A 17,564-nucleotide genomic window follows, 5' to 3' on the forward strand; every position below is an offset into this window, starting at 1 on the left:
TCTTTTCTGTGACTGACTGCTGCTTTCGGAAGTTGTGAGCCAAAATGGTAATCTTCTATTATTAATATTTCAAAAATTAAACAGGGCATTTGCATGAATTTGAAATTAAAGCATCTCTCAATAGCGTGCTATCATATCATTATTTCACAAGTGCCAATAACCATCAGAATAATAAACACTGCTAAACGAAAAGGTAGATGAAACACTTCGGTGATCTTCAGATCACATCTGACCTGGATAGCAGGCAAAGTGGTTTGGCTGTAAGATCAGAGCTAATTTGGCAGTGTTGGATGACAGATATGTTGTCTGCTGCAGCATCAGTTAACACTTAATTATCAATGTCTTGTGTATAAATCAGAGCTGGTTCAGCAGCGTCAGAGAAGAGACATGTTGTCTGCTGTGATCGGTGTCAGCTTAAGACTTTATTAGCAGTGTATTATGACATGGATGTGACGTTGAGAACAGAAATATGGAGTTCATTAATTTGTTGAAGAATAGAAATTATTTGTGACTCTAAAGTGGAGTGTAGTTGCGCAGTTTCTCATATTCTGCCAATAAAAAGCGAGTGGCACACCTTATAAATAAACTGATTGGAAATTTAATCATTTCTAAAATAACAGTTCCTTGCAAAGAGTTTCTTACTGCCTCAAGATTACAGGTTCACAGTGTATGTGCTGTTTTCTGTGCAGGGGACAGCAACTGTAGAAGATTGCAGGTTGGTAACTTTTATTAGAACTTATGCATTCCAGTCATGGCAGTGGAAGCAAATAGGCATCTCGCGTGTATTGCAACCTTAGTGCAAATGAGATCAATGACACATCATCTGAGATAATGCAGAGGAGGTATTAAGGAGAGAAATGTTTATCAGGGAAGGGGTTTATCATACGCATGTACATATATATCTCTCGAACTCTCTCTTTTTCAACTTGCCGTAATTTCCACTTCATTTGTTCAGAACATGAAAAGATGTTCTGTCAGAATAAGGGTGTTAACTGAGGCTTTATCCACAATATGAGATCAAATACAAAGATAATGGAGGTGATAATCGAAAGCTTGAGTTTTTGCTCTAATTTAACATGGCAAGGAAATGGAGAATTTTTTATAAATACATTGTCTACTGATTCATGTAACGCTGTTTAGAAATATTACTGGCACCATTTGGATCTCTGTTTTCATTTCCTTCCTTCTTCCTTTATGGTAATAATTAGTTTTAGTTTCCCTTATCAGCCAATTATGCAATTGCCTTGTGACAGCATGTGATTCGTTTATTTGCAATTTCGATATGACAGTTTAAGTTCTTCCCTTCTCTTGATACCAGAGTTTGTAATCCATTTCTAACTATGATTCCTAATTAAATTACTATATGCTTATATAGTAACATATAACTAAACTGAATTTGGAAGAGATCCCTGCATTCCATGATCATTAGGATGTCATCCTTCAATTTGTGATTCTGATAAAGAGGGTAACATGATTTATGTGATTAAAAAAGACACAAATGCAAGAAAATCATTTTCAGACAATCGAAGACTTATTGTTACCACTTTTTCTACATCTATATTTAATACACACTCCACAACCCACCATACAGTGCGTGGCAGACTGTACCTTGTACCACTACAAGTCATTTCCTTTCCTGTTCCACTCACAAACAGAATGAGGGAAAAGCAACTATCTATATGCCTCTATATGGGCTTTAATTTCTCGTATCATATCTTCATGGTTCATGTTGATGACAGTAGTATTGTTCTGCAGTCAGCCTTAAATGCCGGTTCTCTGAATTTTCTCAATAGTGTTCCTTGGAAAAAAAAGCGTTGTCTTCCCTCCAGTGATCCCCATTTGAGTTTCCGAAGCACCTCAGTAATACATGCATGTTGCTTGAATCTACTCTGAACTGCTTCGATGTTGTCCTTTAATCCTACCTGGTGCGGATTTTAGACACTGAAGCAGTACACAAGAATAGCTACACTAGTGTCCTTTACAGAGTACCACACTTTCGCACAATTCTCCCAGTAAATTGAAACCAACCATTCGCCTTTCCTACCACTGTCCTCACATGCTCTTTTCATTTCATATTACTTTACATCGTTATGCCCAGATATTTAAACAATGTGACTGTGTCAAGCAGTCATGCTGTATTCGATTATTACAGGTTTGCTTTTCCTACTCATATGCATTAACTTACACTCGTCTACATTTAGAGCTAGTTGTCATTCGTCACAAAAATTGTAAATTTTATCTAAGTCATTTTGTATCCTCCTTTAGTCAGTCAATGACGACACCTTACTCCACACCACGGCATCATCAGCAAACAACTTCAGATTGCTGCATACCCTATCCAACAGATCTTTTACGTATATAAAAAATAATAGCGATCCTGTTTCACTTCCCTGGAGCACCCCTGACGATACCCTTGTCTCTGATGAACACTCACCATCAAGAACAACATACTGGGTTCCATTACTTAAAAAGTATTAAATCCACTGACATATCTCGTAACTCATTCCATATGCTCACACCTTCCTTAACAGTCTGCAGTGGGCACCATGTCAAATTCTTTTCGAAAATCCAGAAACATGGAATCTGCTTGTTGCCCTTCATCCACATTTTGTAGTAAACAATGTGAGAAAAGGACAAGCTGAATTTCGCACGAGGGATGCATTCTAAAACCGCACTGATTCGTGGGAAGAAGCTTTTCAATCTCATGAAAATTTATTATATTCCGTCTCAGACTACATTCTAGAATTCTGCAGCAAACAGATGTTAATATCATAATTTTTTGGGTCAGTTCTTTTACCATTCTTATATGCAGGGCTCATCTGAGCTTTTTTTCCAGTCACTTGGGACTTTGCATTGGCCGAGAGATTCGCGAAAATCCATACTTTTTGCAAAACCGAATTGGGATTCTATCCAGATATGGCGGCTTATTTGTTTTCAATTCTTTCAGTTGTTTCTCTACGCCAAGGATGCTTATTAGTATGTCATCCATACAGGAGTCTGTACGATGTTTAAACAGCAGTATATGATTCTGCTGTGTAAACGATTACATAAACACGAAAATCAAAACTTCGGTTTTCCTTTTGCTGTCTTCTGCTGCTACAATGAGTAACTTGATGGAAGACTTAGACTTGCTTATCGATTTTACATTGGACCAGAATTTTCTCAGGTCTTGGCCAGCTCTTTTGTTAAGGTATGACCTTGGTGGTTGTTACATCTTTGCACATCTGTATTTTAACAGTTGCACGAATCTCTACTAGCCTTTGCGTCTCGTCATTTGGCGGACTCTCTTTTGAACCAAGAGTACAACTGCCTTTGCTTTCTGCGCATTTTCCGAATTTCGTTGTTAAACCATGATGGGTCTTTTCCATCGTTAATTAACTTACTAGGCATTTTCTTCTCCAGACCACGATTTACAGCCTTCTTAAACTTTTGCCATATTTCGTCTACATCCAACATATTGGAACTAAATGATACCACTTCAGTGTCTAAATGAGATCCTAACAACTGCTTATCTGCTCTTTCTAGCACAAAAATTCTCCTAGTCCTCTTGACTGACTTGTTAACTTAAGTAAGCATAATCACTATGATGGTATAATTAGCACGAATCCTTATCTCTATGCTGACACTGCCGATAGGGTCAGGCCTGTTTGTAGCTACAAGGTTTAAGATATTTCTATTGCATGGGGGCTGTCGAACTAGCTGTTCAAGACAGTTTTCAGAAGATGTGTTCAAAAGTACTTCGTAACACTGTCTGTCTGTCTGTAGCCCCTGCAATGAATCCGTAGATGTCCCAGTCCATATTCAGTAGATTAAAGACATGTCCAACTAGTATTGCATGATCTGGGTATTTTTACACTAATGACCATAGACTTCCTTTGAAAGAGTCCCACGGTGGAATTGGGTGGCCGGTAAAAACATCTAATTAACTTGATTTCACCTAAACCTATTATATGCAACCAAATAACTCCACTATCACACTCAATATTGACCTCAATAGAGACAATATTTTTGTCAACTGGAATGAAGGGAGATTTAATTAAGAGCATTACATATTTGTTTCACATATACATTTCACAAGCAATATCTCAAGTTCTGAAGTTCCTGAACAACTGGTCAAAGCCCTAGGGGTGAATGAAATAAGCATGAGTTAAATATACACTTAATTGAGTTCTTATTAGATATGAACAGGCTACAAAACTAAATTATATTTTAATGAATTAAAGAGGACCTGCTTTCTTGCAAAAACAAATTTTGTTTTATTTAATTGTCAAACATGTTTCACCACAGTTGTGGTATTTCAGTGTTTTTTCTTATATTTTTTTCTGAAATGTATACATACAAATTTTATGTTGGTTAGGAGTAGTTGATTTGCGATTTCGTTGTTGCTTTGGTAACATGTGCACTTTACCTTTTTTACTTTATGTGTACACTATAGCTGCCAAGATAAATCAGCCACAAGTCTATATTAATATGCTATATCCTGAGCAACGTGCGAATGTTAGGCCAGCGTCTGAATTGAATTTTGATCTAGAATACAACCTCTAAACTATTTCTTCCAGTAAAATAGTAGTATATGCTCCTTTTCTGACACATACCATTGCTGCAGTTGACTTGTTCTGAACTGTGTTTGCTTCTTATTTCCCTGCTAAGTATGTTGTTGTTACTGTTTTCATGTTCAAAATAATTTTTGTGTATATGCAAAGTTTCAGGAGGTTTCGATAGGTCGTGTTTTGGGTTTTTAATAGCGTTTTCTTACGTTTTCTCGTACTTGTTGAACTTTGGATGTTACCAAGTTGCCTTGGCACCTTTCATAGTACTTCTCAGATACTGGTACGCTCTTGACAGTACATTTTTACATAAATTTGTCTCAGATTAGCAGGTACGAAGTTTGAATTTGTTCCAGTGTGTTTTCATTTTGTGTGTGTGTTTCGTTGTGTTTCTTTGACGGTTCACTTCATGTGTTGAATACGTTGTGCTGAACTTAGGATATATATTTATAGCAAGAACACATCTTTTAGTAACAGTAATTTTCTCCGTTTAATATCTAAATAGGTGACACATGGCAACAAAACTTCATAGAGTAAAAGCATGAAAAAGAAACTCTTAGGAGCAAAGAACTTCACACAGCACAAAACACTACTCTAGGAGAAGCAGGAAACTCACATGTCTGGTTTATTTACTTGAACACTTCCCCCTAAATCAAACTGTGGTGCATAGAACAACCAGGTCAAAATACATTAGTTACTACGTCCTACCATGGTACATATTGCTCTAAATTTGTTTGATTTTAAAGCGTTTGTAAACATGTAACCAAACTGATTTTCAGGACATACATGTCCCACATTGATGTCCTCATTTTAATATAGATCCTGCACAAAATAATATCGTACTTCGATGTGCTTAGAACGTTTGTGGAACTCTGAATTTTTCACTAATTTCATGGCACTTGCATTCTCAATGAACAATACAGCTGTGTTTCATTCTCCACTGACCTCCAGCAGCAGTCTGTTAAGTCAAGCTAATTCCTTGGCTCCTTCACTTGCGGCAACGAACTCCGCTTCAGTGGTGGACAGTGCAACTGATTTCTGCAGTTGAGATGTCCGTGATACAGCCGTGTCGACGATCATTGAAACAAAGCCATTTGTGGATCGTCTTGTTTTAGTGTCGCCGGCGAAGTCAGCATCAGCATAGGCACGAAGTTTACCGTCAGACGAAGTACAGAAGTCTGTAGCACCATGAAGATATCAGAAAATGGGTTTTACAGTGTTATAACAAGAAGAAGTTGGTTCAGGCATAGATTAAGCAACTTTTGAAACGTCATAAGCGACACCCGAACGAGTAGAACATGACAGGTTGTAACCTCCCCACAAAAATTTAAAAGGATCGTCAATATTATTCAGAAATGCTAATGGACATTGCGCTAAGTGTAACCTGCCCACAATGAAATGTACTGACAATGACAATTAAACAAAAATTAGCAATCTGACTCAAATATAAGTTCTTCAGAAAATAATGAAAGTCAATTCAGTGATAAAAAAAAATCTCAGGGATAATGATAATTCAATTAAACCGAAATATCGGTCTTTGGCCCTGTGCAAAAAATCAGAATTAAAGTCTTACCTCATTGTAACTGGTAGTCAAATTTCTGCTCTTATTCGTGCGCACGGCTTGGAGGAACTGCATTGCAAATAATAATATTCCTTTTTTCTGTGATTTTACTGAAATTTTTCTTCAAAAGAAGTGGAATGAAATGGGAAGTGCAACGAAATCTTTAGTTCAAGAAAAAATTAAATTTTTGAAAAAATGCTTTTGAAATAAAAATTATTATTGGGGCACTTGTTGGAGATTAATTACAATAAATAAACTTTACATTATCTATTGATTACCTTAATTATGAATATACCTCATTTAACCTCTTGACCAGAATGCCATGTCGACGCTCGCCGACTCCTCACACACACAACTCCACTCGACTGCTATTACCGACATACTGCACGCAACTGAACAGAGCTACTGCTCGCAACGACTACTGACAGAGTACTGCTCTGCATAGCGACAACTAGCGAACTGCTCGCAACTAAATCGAGCTACCGACTGAGAACCGGTCGCAACACTCGCACGGTCAAGCGCAGGCTCTCTGGTCAGAGACGCTGCAATGCCTCGCCATCGCTGCTGCGTTACATACGTGTTTCATAACCCTCCACTGGGGGTGGCAAAAATTTGGCAGCGATGGTGAGTCATTTGGACTTGCCAATCGCGGCAAAATTTTTTTTCTAATTAATAAACTTCTACAATTTACAGAATATTTAAATGTAGTACATAAATTAAATGTTGTGCACACGCAGTAAGTACAAAATATATCAGACAAAGACAAAATGTGAGTACAAAACATAGTAGCAAATCAGAAAAATGTATATACAAATTATTTGACAGATAACAAAGTGCACACGCACTGAAAAAATTCTTTGGCATATTCAGAACAAATAAACAGACTGGCAAAAAATATTATGTTGACAAGTGACATGAGTGCACATGCACTGCAGTTGAGAACATATCAGTAAATGATGAAATGTATATACAATTAGTAACAAATGACATAAGTGCATACGCATTGAAGTATTGAATATACAGAATAGTACAAATCATATTGAAAAATGAGAAAAATGCACAGGCACTGAAGTTCAATAGAAAACATATTAACGCCTAACATAAGTGCACATGCACTGTAGTTCAGAACATATCATTAAAATAAAAATGTATACACAATATAAAAGACAACAGTGCACATACTGTACTTGAGAACAATTCGAAAAAATGTCTTTAGCATTTTGGCAATAAATAAACATAATAGCAAAAAATTCATGTCGAAAGTGCACACGCACTGAAAAAATGTCTTTAGCATTTTCACAACAAATAAACATAATGGCAAAAAAAATCATGTCCAAAGTGCACACGCACTGAAGAAATGTCTTTAGCATTTTCACAACAAATAAACATAATGGCAAAAAAAATCATGTCCAAAGTGCACACGCACTGAAAAAATGTCTTTAGCATTTTCACAACAAATAAACATAATGGCAAAAAAAAATCATGTCGACCAGTGACATAAGTGTACTCGCACTGGAGTTCAGCGAATCGAAAAAAAATGTATAACCCACGAACATAAATGATGTTAACCAAAAAAAAATTTTTTTCCTTATGTGACAAGAATCAGGATAGGAAAGGGAAGGATTGCATCATGGTTGTAGCACTTTAGATTGCACACAGCTGCTCTGAAAGTCCATATCTTTCCACAGAAGTACAACACCAAGTGACACAACTTGAAGTTCTTTTCCCATCAGAATTTATCAGCGTAGCCAAGACACTGAATTGTCGTAGTAATATTCCATGTTTTCATTTTGGCAGTACATTTGGTACACCAAACAGTGGGACCATAATAATGTCTTCATCGCTCACGGTGGTGGACAGCATGTCGTGTCAACACCACGCTCTTACAAGGCACACCAACGTAGAATTAGTGCAAAACCAAAGATAGTGCTCCATGATCACTGGGATAAATAGGACAAAATGGACATTGCAGTAATTCAGGGTAGTTAGCTCATGAGGTGAAGGACATCAAGTCACATAATATTGACAATTACAGACTTAATTAGTAGTTTGTGGCATTCATAGCCCAGTTATTGAACATTTCTGTATCATGTATGTAGTATTACAGAAAAATGTTCATTAACTGTTTTACATAGAATCAGTAGTCTTCTTTTCCTAGTTACAAAGTATAGCATGGTTAATTAATCATTTGTCATTCCAATATAGTAAGAATCATTAGCCTTTTCCTAATTACCAAGCATTATTAAACAGTTACATTCCTTTCCAGTTACAAAGTATAATTAAGAATCATTAACCTTCTCCTAATTACAGTTAATTAATCATTTGTCATTCCAATATAGTAAGAATCATTAGCCTTCTCCTAATTACAAAGTATTATTAAACAATCGCATTCCTTTTCAATTACAAAGTATGGCATAGTTAATTCATCATTTGTCAGTTAATTAATCATTTGTCAGTTAATTAATCATTTGTCATTCCAATAGTAATAATCATTAGCCTTTTCCTGATTACAGTTAATTAATCATTTGTCATTCTAATATAGTAAGAATCATTAGCCTTCTCCTAATTACAAAGCATTATTAAACAGTCACATTCTTTTCTAGTTACAAAGTATCAACATTGAAAACAAGAGCTAATCAATGGCATAATTAATAACAATTCTTCAAGTGACATTAATTATTGGCACTCAATGGCCAGCAAGTATTGAATAGAATAAAACATAGTTCATCATTCAGTATTATTCAGATCATTATGAAGTCATTATTAAAAATCAGTTAATTACAGTCATAGCATTAATAATCATGGGCATTATAAGTAGTCTCATTACAATAAACAGTGGCAGTTATTAACTAGTGACAAAGCATTATTAAATATATATACTTTTTGTCTCATTAAGAGGTCATTACTCAAGCGACATACTATTCAGAGCTAATCAGTATTACTCAGAATTATCATAAACTAGTGACAATATGTGGGACTGGTAATACATTTTTTTTGTTAGCAATGCATTGCGTTGGGATCGATAATTAATTGCTGAGGCATAACACTATTTGCTTTTGACCTATTGCTGCAAATGAGGATAGGTAACGTCATTCGTCATGAGTCAGCTGTAGCAAGGTTATGTAACAAGGCAGTATGTGTGATCACATTCATAAATGATAAACACAAATGGGTAAAATTAAAATGCAAGTACTAGAACAGGTATAATAAGTAACACGTTTAGTAAGTATCATGAAAAGCTTCTCCTGAAAAAAAAAATACAAAATCGATTATTGACCTGAAAGAAGAAACGCACACTATGCTGAAAAGTAGTGAACTTCGAATTAACAGGTAGTGAAATGTGTATAAAATGTGTTCCATAGCTGTCCTTTCCAAAATTTTCCGTCATCCTACTATGCAATATAACACCTGCTGTCAAAACAAACTGCAACAAATACTTAAATAACTACATAGCATAAATACATAACTTCAACATTATCCTCGTCTGTAAAGAAAAAACTTATTCTTCATCATTATTCGTCAGCATTCATTATCATCTGCAAAAAAATAATCACTTCATTACTCATTATACAACTATTCCTTATCTCTAGCATATTTCATCACTAAAACTAAGATGTGTAGTTCTGTCTGACAGCCTGCATCAATCGCCTTGTATTCTGAAAGAAAAAATTAGTTAAGACTGCTATTCTACGATGAGTATAGTATATTCTTGTTAATGCTTGTTAATCCTGATCCATTTACTCTTCCTCATAAAGTTATTGCATCTTCTGTCGTTTATTCCGTAGGTGAAATTCCCATTTCTGTTGAATTTATTTCTTACACGCATCATTTCTTTCTGAAATTGATGAACAGAGATTAATGTCTTGCATTTAAATCATATACCCACTAAATAATGACTGGTTAATGGTGACACAATTAAGCATACAGCATAACATGACAGAAAACGTAATATGTCAAAAACATTGACAGTGTTCAGATGCAAAAATGTACACAGAATAATACGATGCAGCAGCAAAAAATGTAAAACAGTCACGATGTTGAGATGTCATAGGGCAACAAAAAGTGTCAACGTCGACTGGTATGTGTTATATCTTAACTATTTCACAATACATACAAATAAAACTGGAGTATAATCATGCACAAAAAAAGTGGAAAATGTGCACGGTCTGATGTGTAACGACAAGAAAAGCGACCTGCTAACCTTACCTTGCCGGGCACTTGCCAAGAAAAAATACGATAATCATCAGTAATTAGTCAGGTGAAATAATTGCATTAGTAAATGGCATCATAGTGTGTTGAATCATACAGTGGTTTCACTCACTAAACGGTTTAATGTTTGAGATATGGTGATTGCCTTTCGATTTTCTAGTTCTCAAAGTTTCGACGTGTACAACATTGGGGTGAGGGATGCTGCGAATCCGATATGGACCTGCGTATAGAAGTTCAAATTTACTGCACTTACCTTTTAATTTACTGGATAAATAGTGTGTACGTATTAATATCTTCTGTCCAACGTGAAAGTCGCGGCGTGTACAAACCTGTTTTTGTTGTCTTCTCCGGCGCTCTGCGGCACGTTTGATGTTGTTCAGCGCAATGTCAATTATTTCGTGGTGTCTTAGTCGCCGACATTTGGGGAATTTTACTAATTCTTTAATTTTGTTTGGTGGTTCAACGTTTTTCAGTATAACAGACGGAGATAGCATAGTGGATTCATTTGGAATGGAATTAATTACATCTTGGAATGAGAGTATGTGTGTATCCCAATCAATATGTCTTTTGTGGCAGTATATTCGGCACAGCTTACCAATTTCTTTCATTAATCTTTCACAGGGGTTCGAAGAAGCGTGGTACTTGGATATATAGATCGGAGAAATGTTTCTGGCTCGTAACATGCGTGTCCATATGGTACTACGAAATTGAGATCCGTTGTCAGAAATTACTTTCATCACATGCCCTACATGACATAGAAAATGTTTTACAAATGCTTTCGAAACAGTTTTAGCAGTAGCTTTGCGTAATGGAGTGAAAGTAACAAATTTTGAAGTGAGCTCAACAGCGACAAAGATGTAGCAAAAACCTCTGTTAGTTCTGGGAATCGGACCAAAAATATCTACAGCGGCCATATGTCTTAATTTAACAGGTATAATGGGATATAATGGAGGAATATGTGAAGTGGTGTCTGATTTAGCTTTCTGGCAAATTTTACAAGACGCTAAAACTCGTCGTATACGTTTCTCCATGTTGGTAAAGTAACAGTTCTGTCTCAGTATAAGAAAACATTTTCTTGCTCCGTAATGTGCGTAACTTAAATGAGTGTACCAAATTAGTTTGTTAACCAGTTCGTCAGGAATGCATAATAACCAATTGTTGCTGTCAGGATGAGAGCAGCGAAACAGAATGTCATTGCGTACAGTGTAATGGTTCCTAATCGTAACATTTTTTCTATCTTGCCAAAGGTGTTTAATTTCTTTCCACAGATTGTCTTTATTTTGCTCCTTTGCTATGTCCTGTAATGACGATGAAATAAAGTTTTCAAATGCAACTTGCTGAATGTACATGACACTGAAATTTGTTTTGCAGAAGTTGGTTGCTACGTCTTGCTGATTGTTGCCGAGAGAACGCGATAGTGCGTCTGCTATAACATTTTGTGTGCCGGGAATGTGAACTATTGAAAAATTAAATTCCTGTAAATATAGTTTCCATCTACTTAATCTATCGTGTGTGAATTTAGCCGAAAGTAAAAATTGTATCGCTCTGTGGTCTGTGTAAACGGTAGTATGTCTGCCATGAAGAAAGTGCCTAAATCTCATAAAAGCCCATACAACACATAATGTTTCCAATTCTGTAACGGAATAATTTCGTTCAGCAGGTGACAAAATGCGACTTGCAAATGCGATGTTTTTAATTACTGTAGAACCATCTTCTTCAATTTCCTGGAAAATGTGTACGCCTAAAGCGGTGTTAGAACTGTCGGTGGCAATGGAAAAATTTCTGGTAAGATCTGGGTGCGATAAAAGTGGAGCATTCAACAAAGCATGTTTCAGGTTCACAAATTCAGAATCTGCTTGCTTATCCCATGACCAAATAGTGTTTTTACCTGTTAATTGGCATAATCTGGGAGTGTCTAAAGCAGAGTGATGAATAAATTTACGAAAAAAGTTAATTAAGCCCAAAAAACTGCGTAATTGCTTTTTTGTTGTAGGAACAGTAATGTCACGTAGAGCTTGAAGTTTTTCCGGATCAGGTGCAATGCCTTCTGCTGAAATTACGTGTCCAAGAAATTTTATGGAAGTTTTGCCAAAATGCGATTTACTGAGGTTAACTGTAAGTCCTTGTGCATGGAAAGTTTGTAACAGTTGTTCAAGAATCCGATTGTGTTCAGACCAGTTAGCTTCTGCGATAAGAATGTCGTCTACATACGTCGTGATTCTGTCCTTAAGTTCTGTCGGAAGTATTGTGTTCAAACCGGGAATAAAAGCTGCAGAAGAAATAGTTAAGCCGAACGGTAATTTGCAAAATTGATAACAGTCGCCGAAACAGAGAAAAGCTGTGTATTTTCTGCAGTTCGGATGAAGTTGAATTTGCCAAAATCCCGATTTCAAATCTAATGTAGAATAAATAGCTGTACCATGAAATTTCTGTAGAAGTTCCTCTAATGTCTGTGGTCGATCAGTTTCATTAATAATAATGTCATTAATGTGACGAGAATCAAGTACGAGGCGAAGTGAGCCATCTTTTTTCTTAACAATATGTAGCGGGTTTATGTACGGACTAACTGCTGGTTCAATAATTCCTTGATCAAGCATATCCTGCAATTCCTTTTTAACCTGTTCTCTGTAAATATATGGAATGGGATAATGTTTAGCTTTAAATGTATCGTGCTGTTTGACTTGAAATTCATACATAAAACCGGACATAGTACCAGGAATGTTGTCAAAAACTGGAGCTTGCTGTAAAAGAATTTTGTGTAACTGCGTTCGTTCGTCGTCTGTAGTTGCACTGCTCTCTTTAACTTTATCAGAAATAATTTGTATTACGTCGTAGTCAGCTTCGTCTGGAGTATAAAAGTTGTGTACGTACGTATCCGTGAACAATGTGGGATTACAGTCTATGTTACGTGTTGCGGAAATGACCTCTGTGCGGTTAATTGTTTGTTCTTCCGCAGATAATGAGTGCTCAAATTCTAAAGCAAGTTGTACATTTTCATCCTTTAACATTAAATAAGAACTCTGAAAATCAATGACTGCGTCGTGTTGTACCAGAAAATTCGTGCCTAAAATAACGTCTGTTGTCAATAAAGGAACAATCCAAAAATTTGAGTGGAAAGTATGATCTCCAATACAAAATGATAAATGCGTCTGTAATTTAACGTCTACACCTTTACTCGATACTGCTCCTTTCACTTTTGTTTTGCCTAAAGGTAATGTCGGATAGGTATTCTCTTTGTTGCACTCATTAAAAGTCTCCTCATTTATTACTGATATAGGTGATCCGGAATCAATTACTGCTGAAAATTTCGAAGAACCAATTTTAATTTCGATGACAGGATGTGAAATAGTTTTCTGAACAAATCGTCTTTCCTGCAAGAGAGTGTCTCTGATATCGTCAAAAGTAATTACATTTTCGTGAACAACATTTTGCGTGTCAAAGGTAGTGCTTGTGTTATTAGAAGATGCGTCGTGTGCAGTATCTAGTCAGATTCTATCTGACGTGTTATTATTATTAGGAGGATTCTGTGGCATTTCGACTATTTGAACTGTCCTATTACTTCTTCCAGACGTGTTACGCTCTGGATGATACCTACTGTCGGGTTCATTCATGAGAATATGTTCTTGTGTATAATTTTGCTGTTGGTATGTCCGACTGTTGTTAGATGTACACTGAAAATTGTTCTCATTATTTTTACGTCTGTCGTAATAGTCATTCCTATACGGTGTATTGCGATAGGAATTGAAATACTGTCTTCTCTGTACGTAGTTGTTTCTCTGCTCCCGTGCGTTACTATTTGTTGGACCAGGGGCTATACGTCCACGCGGCGAAACATTAAAGCCTGGTTGACCTTGTGTATTCCATTGTTGGTTAGGTATGCTAACCGGCTGGTTTTGATGTTGTTGTTGTGAAACACCTCAATTGTTACTAAAGTGTTGTTCCTGTTGCTGAAAATTTTGACGGTATTGATAATTAGAATTTTGCCTGTTATTAAAGTTTTGGTAGTTGTCGTTCCTAAAGCGTCTGTTATCTTTCCGATTGAAATTACGTCCCTGATCATAATTGTAGTACTGTTGTTGACCTTGGTTGTTACACGAAAAGTTTTTGTTTACAAAAGAATAATCAGATTGCTGTACTTCCAAGAGCTGTAAAAGATCTCTGAATGCTGAAATGTTTTCTTTTTGCTGCCCCGTTAGAAGTGACACTCGTAATGACCGTGGTAATTTAGAGATGCATAATTGTATAAGTGCGGATTCACTGTACGGTTCACTTAGGTACTGGTTTTGTTGTACCATGTGCTCAAAAAATTGCGCCACACTGGGAAAATTGGAGTTCTCGTAATTCGGCAAACTAATCAACTGATCTTTAATTGCGCGCTGTGTCGTCTTCGACCAGTACGCTGACAGAAAAGCATTCTGAAATTCCTCTACCGAGTAACACTGTCTCGCGCTTGGTCTCATACGAGTTGCCGGTTCGCCTTCCAAAAAACTGCAAATAAATTCAAGTTTATGCGTTACAGGCCAAGTCGGTGGAAGAGCAAAGTTAAATTGTTGAATCCAACCCAGTGGGTGAATCTGCGTTCTATCGTTTTTAAAAACTTTAAACTTTCTCACTGACAGAAAATGTTTGTAATCGAAATTATCATCTCTGTGTGATGGAACAGGTTCAGGATCGTAAGAGAATCTATTGAACTGTGGTTGATCAGAATCTAAATCCCGTACTCTCTGCAGATTACCCAAATTATACGCGCTGCGTGAGTCTGACACATGTTCATAAAGTGGCGTCTGTTGTGGTATGTTATTAACTGAAATGTTTTTCATCTCTGTTACTTCTTGTTGTAAATTTGATAACTTCCTACGTAACGTGTTGTTAGATGAATCGATCTCATTAATTGTCTGCTGTAAATTTTGAAATTCAGGTGTTTGGATAAATGAAACCGGTGCAGTATCGTCTGATTTATTGTCATTAGTATTTTCGATAACATCAATACGACTGGCCAATTCATCACATTTTTTCAGTCAGTATTTTAACCTGATCATCGGTTTTAGAATCAGACGGATTAATCTGTTTTTGCAACTTACGCGTAGTTTCATTCAGTTTTTTAACGTCAGTTTTGATGACATCTGAATCATGTGCTAGTTCTAATTGTTCTAGTCTGTCGGTCACTGTTTGAAAATCGGTTGTGTATGTGTCTGTATTCGACTTAAGATTGGAAATTTCGTCACGTAATTCTGTGTTCGACTGTTTGATGGAATTAATTTCGTCGGACACTGTAGCAATATTATTGTCTACATACGTTTTTGCCTTCGCAAACATTTTACGTTTGTCTTCTTGTCTCTGTGCAGTGATTGTTTCCATGACCTGACGTTTGACTTTATTTTGATCCTGAATAAATTTGCGGAAACGCGTATCACTGTTCTGTATGTGCTGATTAAAGCGCTCGTTAATCTGAGTGTTCTGCTGTTCGAATTTCGTGTCTATCTTAGCGTCCATTGTGCGCGAAAGTTCTACCGTCATTGCTTTAAACTCGTCGCGTAATTGTGTAGCTTTTTCAGAGCATTGTTTAGCGACTCCGCTAATTTCGTCTCTGAGTGTTTCTGTTGCGGCTGTTTGCATTTCCCTTAATTCTTGCGCAACAGATTTAATTTCTTCGCTATTTTTTTGTGAACAAGCCTCAATTTCCACGCGCAACTGTTCCTTAGTGTCGTGACACTGCGCGGCAACGGCTCTTATTTGTTCACTAAGCTGTCTGGAATTATCGTCTAATTTTTTACTCTGTTGTCTGACCTGTTCACTAAGTTGTTTGAGATTTTCGTCATTTTGTTTGTTATCTTCCCTAAGTTGTTTGAGATCTTCGGCATTATTGTCAAGTTTTTCATTTAAGTGTTTGTTATCTTCCCTAAGTTGTTTGACCTGTTCATTAAGTTGTTGTTTGAGATCTTTACTACTGTTGTCTATTTTCTCACTTTGCTGTTTGTTTGATTCAAGAATTTGTAGCAACAATGCCTTAAGTGGATCCGACACAAAACTAGCATTTCTATTCTCCGTGCTGTTTAATGGTGGATCTGGAATTGTTTCGCTTTCTGTAACCATTTGGTTATTTTGAGATTTACAAAAAGGTTTGTCAGTCGAATGTACACTGTCGGTCATTATTTCTGAATTAAATGGATCCGTCGTACTTTCAGAACACTGTCCATTTTCATTAGACAAATTTGTCTGTTCCTCACGTGAATTTAGTAAACCAGTTGTGTTAAGCTGGGCAGCGCTCATTACAATAGTGCGTCCCGCATCATCAATTGTCGTCAAATCAACACAAGACACAATCGAGTTCGTTTGTTCGTCATTAATATAAAAGTCATCACTAGTGGTTGTAATGCACTGATTGTTAGTGAACGCAGGATTGTCATCATTACACTGCGTGTCACATGTCCTATCGGTAAAGTCGTTTGTGCCGGTAATTTCGTTCGTAATACCTCGCGATATACTATTCACAGTCTTTCGCGGCATTTTTACAATAGTCACAAATATTCACAAAACAATAAGCACAATGCAAAAACAACACACAAATACAACAGAGCAACGAATTGCCGTTGACCTGTAGAAAGAGAGTCACAAGATTAGTAAAAGCGTTGCGCCAAATCCTAATTATACTTAAGCAAATAAGAGCAGATATCTGACTGTTGTTCAAAAGATTCTCAACGAAATACGATCCTGGATTGGGTGTCGCCAAGTGTAACCTCCCCACAAAAATTTAAAAGGATCGTCAATATTATTCAGAAATGCTAATGGACATTGCGCTAAGTGTAACCTGCCCACAATGAAATGTACTGACAATGACAATTAAACAAAAATTAGCAATCTGACTCAAATATAAGTTCTTCAGAAAATAATGAAAGTCAATTCAGTGGTAAAAAAAAATCTCAGTGATAATGATAATTCAATTAAACCGAAAGATCGGTCTTTGGCCCTGTGCAAAAAATCAGAATTAAAGTCTTACCTCATTGTAACTGGTAGTCAAACTTCTGCTCTTATTCGTGCGCATGGCTTGGAGGAACTGCATTGCAAATAATAATATTCCTTTTTTCTGTGATTTTACTGAAATTTTTCTTCAAAAGAAGTGGAATGAAATGGGAAGTGCAACGAAATCTTTAGTTCAAGAAAAAATTAAATTTTTGAAAAAATGCTTTTGAAATAAAAATTATTATTGGGGCACTTGTTGGAGATTAATTACAATAAATAAACTTTAC

The sequence above is a fragment of the Schistocerca piceifrons genome, chromosome 3, assembly GCF_021461385.2.
Source record: "Schistocerca piceifrons isolate TAMUIC-IGC-003096 chromosome 3, iqSchPice1.1, whole genome shotgun sequence".
Taxonomy (NCBI): domain Eukaryota; kingdom Metazoa; phylum Arthropoda; class Insecta; order Orthoptera; family Acrididae; genus Schistocerca; species Schistocerca piceifrons.